Here is a 7,865-nt window from a genome sequence, read left to right as displayed (position 1 = left end):
GGAATATCTTGCATGAGAATAGATTACTAGATGCAAGGTTTATCAAATTACTCAAAACTCAATTCAATGTGAATCTTGATGCTTAGTTACTTGTTTGTCATCTTTCTATCTACATTCTTTCCTTCCCTCTATCCATTCTCTCCGCTGTCTCATCTGTTGTCCACTAGTCCCTGCTGGACGCCAGCTCTCTTCAATCAATGCATTATCCTCCGCATAATAACAGCCCTCATTAGTTTGGGCACCAGGGGAGTTTTGACTTCCAAAAGAGGGCTCGCCTCCATGACATCAAAAGAGGCTCCACATCGGAGCACAGTCAGATCAGTCTATTATGCCAGAGATGCACAATTGTCCAGGCTCAATGAGCCACACACTGGCTCCTTTTCAATGCTATTGCAGAAACTCACAATGTATTGTCAAAACTGGGAAATATAAAAGGAAAGAAAGGTCCAAAATGCACAGCTACTCCAGAAAGTTGCCCCTAATTCCTCGCTGATCTTTAGTCCTAGGGAAGCTTTTCTTTGCCTTTCCACAAAGTTGAGGATGCAGAAGAAAGGGAGGGTGTATTATTCACTATTGAGGCCATGAATGTAATGACTCCTCAAATACCAACTGGAGACAGAATTCATGTTGTTGGGTAAAGAACCTTTATATGCACCCCACCCCCATCCAGACGCCCATTATCCACTTGCCTATTCAAGCCTAAATCTCCCAGTAATAAAGGAGTCTCCCTTTGTATGTTTTACTTTTATGTTGCAGATAAGCTGTTCATTTTGGGATAGAGGCTGAGAGGGTCATTTATCATCTAGTGTCCTGGCAGGAATGTAAATGTACCAGGCAGTGGGTGATAGAAAACAACCTCAAGAAGGCAAGGCTCAGATTGCCCAAAATCCATTCCTTTGGCTTTCCCAAGGTGCGAAATGCCAACTTTGTCACATAAAAAGCATGATATTTAACCAGAAACATTCTCACATAAAACTGTACTGTAAAATTCCACTTGAATGCAAAATTACACGAACTGTATCCTCATTAGGCCTATAAACTATAGGCCCTACAGAAAATTTCATACATGCAACATTCTGATTATATTCTATTAATATGTAGGCTACTGTTAGCACCATTAACCTGTAGATTCGGTAGAAATTAGCTCAAAAACTACCATGCTTTTCAATCATGACACGTAGGCCGATTCATTACTCAGACCAGGGCTCTGTAGCACAAAGGTTTGCAATGGATCCGATTACAAATATGAAAGAAGTGCACTGATTGGTCCCTGGTCAGTATTTTAAACCAAATACGCATTGATATTGATTGGTCAGTTCATTTAGCAATTGATCGCTAATCTTTGTGTTATGGAGACCTGGTAGGAAGTTAGAATATTCACAATTTGAATTTGTTCCACACTGCAATTGATTTGATGTTTAAACATACAGTATAGGACTTCATATTTTGTCCAAATTCATAATCATGACAGCTAAAAAGTAAAATATCACTGAAAATCTCAAAAAATAATGCACTTGTTTGTTGACCAGATCGGATAGGCCAATACCGTGAATAGCAAAAGCAAAATGTGGATAATGTGGATATTATTCAGCAAGACATCAGTACTGAGTAGGCGCTGTATTTAAATACCATGTAATAAAAAGATTGCTAATAATGAAGATGGGTAAATTTTACACATTTATTTTCAATACGAAGGATTACAATGCTTTTAATACATGTACATGTAGCTGTCTTAATCATTTATTTTTTTTTCACTATCCAATAAACATGAATGATTTTTCATAATTCAATAGTAAATTACATGTATGTTATTTATTCCAAAGCCGATCACTACATGGTTTTCTATAATCTACATGTACACTTGAGCAAATATATCCAGCGATATTTCTATGGAGAAAGGAGAGACATGGCTGCTCTCCATAGCATTATGAAGAAGCCTGTCTAACCTTATGTGCCATACATTATGCATGACACAACCTTTGCAGACTTGCCTTGCCTGCCTGCCTGCCGCTGGTTTGCCTTGCGCGTGAGCACAATGACCTCCGCCACACTGCTAAAGGTTCAGCATGCAGGTGTGAGGGCAATAGAACCAGTAATCAAATCCTAGGGCTCTGTGAATGGGATGAACGGAGGCGCCAATGTTATCCCGACAATCCCATCATGAACATACATTGTCACCGAGCATGTGTCATCGTCATGCCTGCCAACAAAACTACACACAGGATAGATGGACAGCAGAACAGCGAGGCAAGCTCCATGCCATTTGCTGGAGGCGTGGCAGGGGGTGGAGGGGTACTTGATTTCATACAACTTGTTACATTTCAATCATGATAATACAAGTAGTCAGTGGATTTTCAAAAGCACTGTTCTCAGATTTACTTCCAACCTCCCACTCTTTACCAGTATTTCAACTGGAAATATGAAAGAAACTGCATGGTAAAATTACCAAAATAAGTAAAGATAGAACATGGCTAATACGTTTTTCCTTAATTGCATTTCTACATGTATTCTTTCATATTGCATAATTTCACAAAATTGACCTGTACGCAATTTTGAATTTCAGGTGTAAATTTCTCATAGATTGACATTTTGTGACAAACATTTTAGGGCAACTCTATTCCACATAATAAGTTTTGAATACACTTCTTTGTACACATGTTCAATGCAGCTTTGTTGGGTATTAGTCCTATCATGTTTAAAAGAAGCCATATCAATGATACAACATCTTTGTTATCATCGGTAGATGGAGGACGAAAATCATCAGTTTACTCAAATACCATCAAGCACATATGTGTCAATGTAACAATCAGAGCTAAATCAAACAATGCAGCATTGAAAAGACCACAACCAACAATAGCAGCCCAAATACCAGATTCTATTTTGTTACACCAGGAGGCTCTCTATTCACAGAGGCAGAAAGATCACAAAGAATGGAGGAGATCGACCAAAAGAGAGTGAGGGACACAGAGTATTGAACAATTTGATGCATACTGTTGTAGCCGCCTATACAGGCTTCTATATATACACGTAACAAGTCGTCAACAAGATATACATTTCACATACCTGCTGCACATAAAGTGGAATTCAGACGGGTATAAGCAATAAAGATGGAAATTCATTAGTAGTGCAGAGGGTACTTGAAATGATGGAAAGCCTTGACTTGCAAGAAAATATTATTCAACATCTTCATCAAGTTTTAGCACTGACAAATCAATGCTAGGAATGATCATACCACTTGATCATTGAATGAAGTCATTAGAACACTTTGACTGAATTAGCAAGTGCTACTCATTCAATGAGAGTAAGAAAATAATAACTTTGACAAATCAAATATTATTTTCACATCCAAGCTATTTTATTGGACTCGAGAAAGATATTGAATCAAACCAAAGGAAATGGGAGAGTGATATGACGTGCAACTGTCAATTTACTTTCCTTCCCAAACGATTCTTCCGACAATAAAGATATGACAAAACATGTAAATGGAGCTTTTTTTTTAGCAAATTAACATTTACAATCTTTCTCATGTTTTGTCATTTTCGAAACTGTGGTTCATTATAACACAAGCATCTACATTGATTCTTTTAATTTTCATTTTAATCACTACCACATGATTAGATCAAATTGATGTTCAGTAAACTCTCATGCCTACAACTTTCTTTTGAGAGAATTATTAGGCAACCATCTTCTGTTTCAATAATCATTATAAAACTAAAGAATACAAGTCTTAATGAGATCAAGGGCACATTTCATCAAGACTTACAACTATTGTAACTTTACCATTATGGTAACTACCATTTGAAACCTTGGCTGCGATTGGCTGGTTAGGCCTGTTACCATGGTAGTTGACATAATGGCAAACTTACAAAAAAAAACTCTATGAAATAATACTACCCATGCCCCTGAATTCTCCAAGGAATTTCGCAAACCTATTTTTCACAACTTCTGAACTTTCAAAATAAGTCAAGGTGAAAAAACCCAAAATGTATGATCATATAACGTCTGAATAAAACATACCGGATGAGTTGGCATAAGGCTGTCTGCGTTCAGTAGGTGTGTTGCCCGTCTCCGTACTTTGCCCATATTCCACGGGTGACGTGACTGAGGCTTCTTCTTCAGCTTCTAACATATAAAGGGAAATTAACATTTTTTTAACTATTATATGACATCAGGAGTCTGGGCCTAGAACAGTCTGGCATTCATGTGTACTTATACTATGATAGTCAAATAGGTACATGTACATCAATTAAAGATATTCCTCAGGTTTATTGCATGAATGACAAACGGTTTTCTTTTATGATAGGATGGATGCACTAATGGAATTCCCTTATCAATAGATTAAAGCCTATGTGGAAGCTAAATGATGCAATTTATCATCATCCAAAAATCATTTTAAGTACTATCATTGTGTTGTGAAGTACATTTTAAATTCCCAGAAAACTAAATACATCATGCATACAGTACATGTATATCTCATAATAATAGACTATGAGGTTTTCCAGAACTACATGCACCATGCCTTCATTCTGGATTCATACTTTCCAATGGGTTGGTATCATTTTGAATTACCAGAAAACTATTAACTAAATATATACTATTATATAACAAATAAATATACATGTAGGCCTATACTACATGTATATAGGCCTATGTTATGACCCAAACTGAAATTTTGAGAAAGTTTATTCACAAACATTAACAACCAAGAAAAAACATGTAAAGGAGAGTTTTTTAACAAGATGGCACCAAAGGGGGTGTGGCCAAGGGGGTGTGGTGACTGTCCCTACCATTTTTCCTAGGTTGTAAAAATACTGAAACATGAGAAAAATGTGAAGGGACAGAGAGCACAAAATGAGTTCATACCCATTATCTTGGGTTCCCCTCCTATATTTTTCTTTCAAATGAAAGTAGGAACTCTGAAATCGGCATCCAAGAAAATTAAAATAAGGAGTCCCACCCCTTTTCCCATTTCATTTACAAAGGGAAAAAATACAGCTTTAGGCTTATAAATACATTTTATGTAACCAAACCAGCAATCAATAATGCCTTTTAAGTGTGAGCATACTTTTTTTACAGATTTTTTTTTAATAAAAAATTTGTTCAACATAAATTTAATTTGTCATTCAAGGTCTAGAGGTTAACTTCAATTGGTGCTCTTTAATTTCTAACCAACCATCATACCTTGCGTTTTGGACCTCTCGAACGCAATCCTGCTATAGGGTGGTGGTGGAGACTCTGTAAAATTGTAGAAGGAAAAAAAAGTAAAAGTTGTGAATAAGAAGGAAAACATCATTGAATAAGTGCACCGCCATGCATGATCCTGGTGTAGAGCGCCTGAATAGATGCAGTGTAAGTGCGTTAATTGAGGCGAAAGGCCCGGGTTGATAAATACATAAATACAGCGGCGCCACTACGGTAAATTGGATGCGAGATTGAATAGAGGCCAGCCAGTTGCGCAGGCTGCATTCAGGAGTACAGGCGCCGCACCATGGCCGCCTAGCATGCATTGCATGGTCAATGCCCACTGCGTGCATGCAGGCTAAATTAATTCGTCGGGGGGCCTGTGTGTGCTGATTGAGAAATGATGCACACACCATGATGTAGTGATGAGTTATTTACTAATTGTATTTTAAAAATGTTTTTTATCCTCACCTGGTCTGCATAGACGGCTGATATGATAGGGATTGCAGCACACTGTTCCTGAGGATTCCTCGTCGCCTTGTTGGCTAACTTCGCAGCAATATTTGAGCCGTTTGAGTTCGCTTCCATTTTTGAGTTCTGGCCAACGAAATAACTGGCAACATAAAACATGAGGAGCAACGGTCCTGCTGCGTCCAAGTTCCCCTTTCGAGATGGGGACACAGTTCGTTTGGGTCCCTCCACGACTTTCCACTGCCTCGAGCAAAAGCTCGAGTTGTTTTTTCCTTGAGGCGTTTTAGGAAGCTGTTGGCGGCTGCTTTGAGGTCGGTCTCGGCCTCACTCTCCCGGTCGGCCGAAGACCCACTATCGTTACCGTGTGTACAGCCCACACGGCTCCGCAAAAGTCGCCGCACGAGCGCAGACCGCTTGGCCTTGGACCTGAACATGCGACATGCGCTGCATGCACACGATGCATAGCCCACAGACTCCGATGAGAATAAGCATTCCAGCGCCGGAGAAACGGCGGTTTTCCTCCTTAGGTCGCTCGTTGTGGCACTGGCCAAAACGGTAAAAGAATACACAACAGCTCCTCTGGCTATAGCAGTGATAACATACAACAAGGCCGACCAAGCAGGCAGCGAAGCCCGTCACCGCACCACTCCAGCATGTGGGTAAAATCCTGCATCAAACGATGTAAAAGCTTAGAAAACCCATCAATCCTCCGATGAATGCACAAACATCACACACAACAATACAGTGCAATCGCAGATTACTTGAAAAATTCTCTAACGATGGTGTAAATCCACTGAACAAAGTTTACGTTCCACCAGATTCCGGGGCCTACTTATTCCGTAACTAGTCCGATCGAATACTGCAGGGTAGCCTCGTTGAGAATATGCGTCCCGTCGTAACAACAGAGCTTACATGATATGATACAGTCAGCATGCACTAAGCTGGCGAGGCTACGCATACACTATCGAAGTTGTGCGATAATTTTTACTATCTACACGGTACGCTACACCGTGCCTCTACTACAAGCGAGTTGAGGTTCGCGGAGACGCTCGCAAGCTCCACGCGAAAAACATACGAAATTTACTACTCTCTCTGACCACACGATTACTTCTACGCTGATTGGTTGACTTGGGTCATGTGGATGTCTAGACATTTTGGCGCGGCTCGAGTCTGAAATGATTGTTGAGCAAATAACTCGGCGCTTTGCCAGCGATTGGACTTCCTCCCTCTGCGCCGTACAAGGCACACGCCTAATTACTGGGAATAAATTTTCCTCTGAGCAGTTCATTTGTTTGAAGAAATCAATACTGTGGCAAGTGTTTTCTTGATACAAAATATTACTTAGTATATCGAGGGTAGAAATGTTTCATGACTCCTGTATGAGGAATTGGGATGTGCTGGTTGGGTCGTTTAATTCTACACAGTACATTATGCGATAGAGGGGTAGCCGCGGTTCCGGTGTCGCTTATCTTCTCTCTCGTGATTGGTGAAGATAGATCATCGTCGGAAACCCAACCTACGCTTTATAACTATCAAATTACCCGTAAATGACTCTGAGCCTCTTTATGCAAGGCGACATCCAGGCAGCGGGCATAGTGCGATTCGTAATGGTCCAGTAGGCCGCTACTCGGGCGCCTGCCTAGCTGGGGTGTTCCGCTAGCACGAGGGGAAAGGGCTCGTAAACAATGTGTCGGAATAATAAAGCAATGCGCATGAAGTACGAAAAAACACACAGAACATTGCTTGCTTTGAAATGCGAGTGTCTGGTAGGAAAGATGTTACATAGGGCGTACAATATGATATAAATTTGTTTGATACCACTTAAATTTCTATTGACGTTAGTACGAATGTAGTAGGAGTGCATATGGCGATTGAACGCATTCGTTTCGGAACTCCCGCTCAGGTAGGCAAGCTAACCACGCACCTGCGATCAGCTGATTGGCATATGGACACCTTTTCTTGGAAGCTCATGTGAATGAGTTGACGCCGAGGCATAGCATGAATGAAACGCAATGTTTACGTGTGCGATGTACCACGTGCTCCTCGCCAAGATTGTATTACATTCGCACGCGCGCACAGTCGCGATGCTAAATCACAAACCTTGCCTATGTTTTAGGATGATTCCTATTTTTTTTATAATCTTCTGCGGACTGGCCATGTTTCAAATAAAATCCTAATGAAGAAAAAACATATTTTGGGGTTTGTATGCAAGA

General features: G+C 40.2%; 1 pseudogene; it reads right to left on the bottom strand.

Moving 5' to 3' along the window:
- Positions 1–3,957: 3,957 nt before the first annotated feature.
- On the bottom strand, positions 3,958–6,803 carry LOC121411467 (annotated as a pseudogene).
- Between the last annotated feature and the right edge of the window lie 1,062 nt (positions 6,804–7,865).

The sequence above is a fragment of the Lytechinus variegatus genome, chromosome 3, assembly GCF_018143015.1.
Source record: "Lytechinus variegatus isolate NC3 chromosome 3, Lvar_3.0, whole genome shotgun sequence".
Lineage (NCBI taxonomy): Eukaryota > Metazoa > Echinodermata > Echinoidea > Temnopleuroida > Toxopneustidae > Lytechinus > Lytechinus variegatus.
Note: the sequence above shows the minus strand (reverse complement) of the source record. Positions and strands in the feature narration are given on the sequence as shown.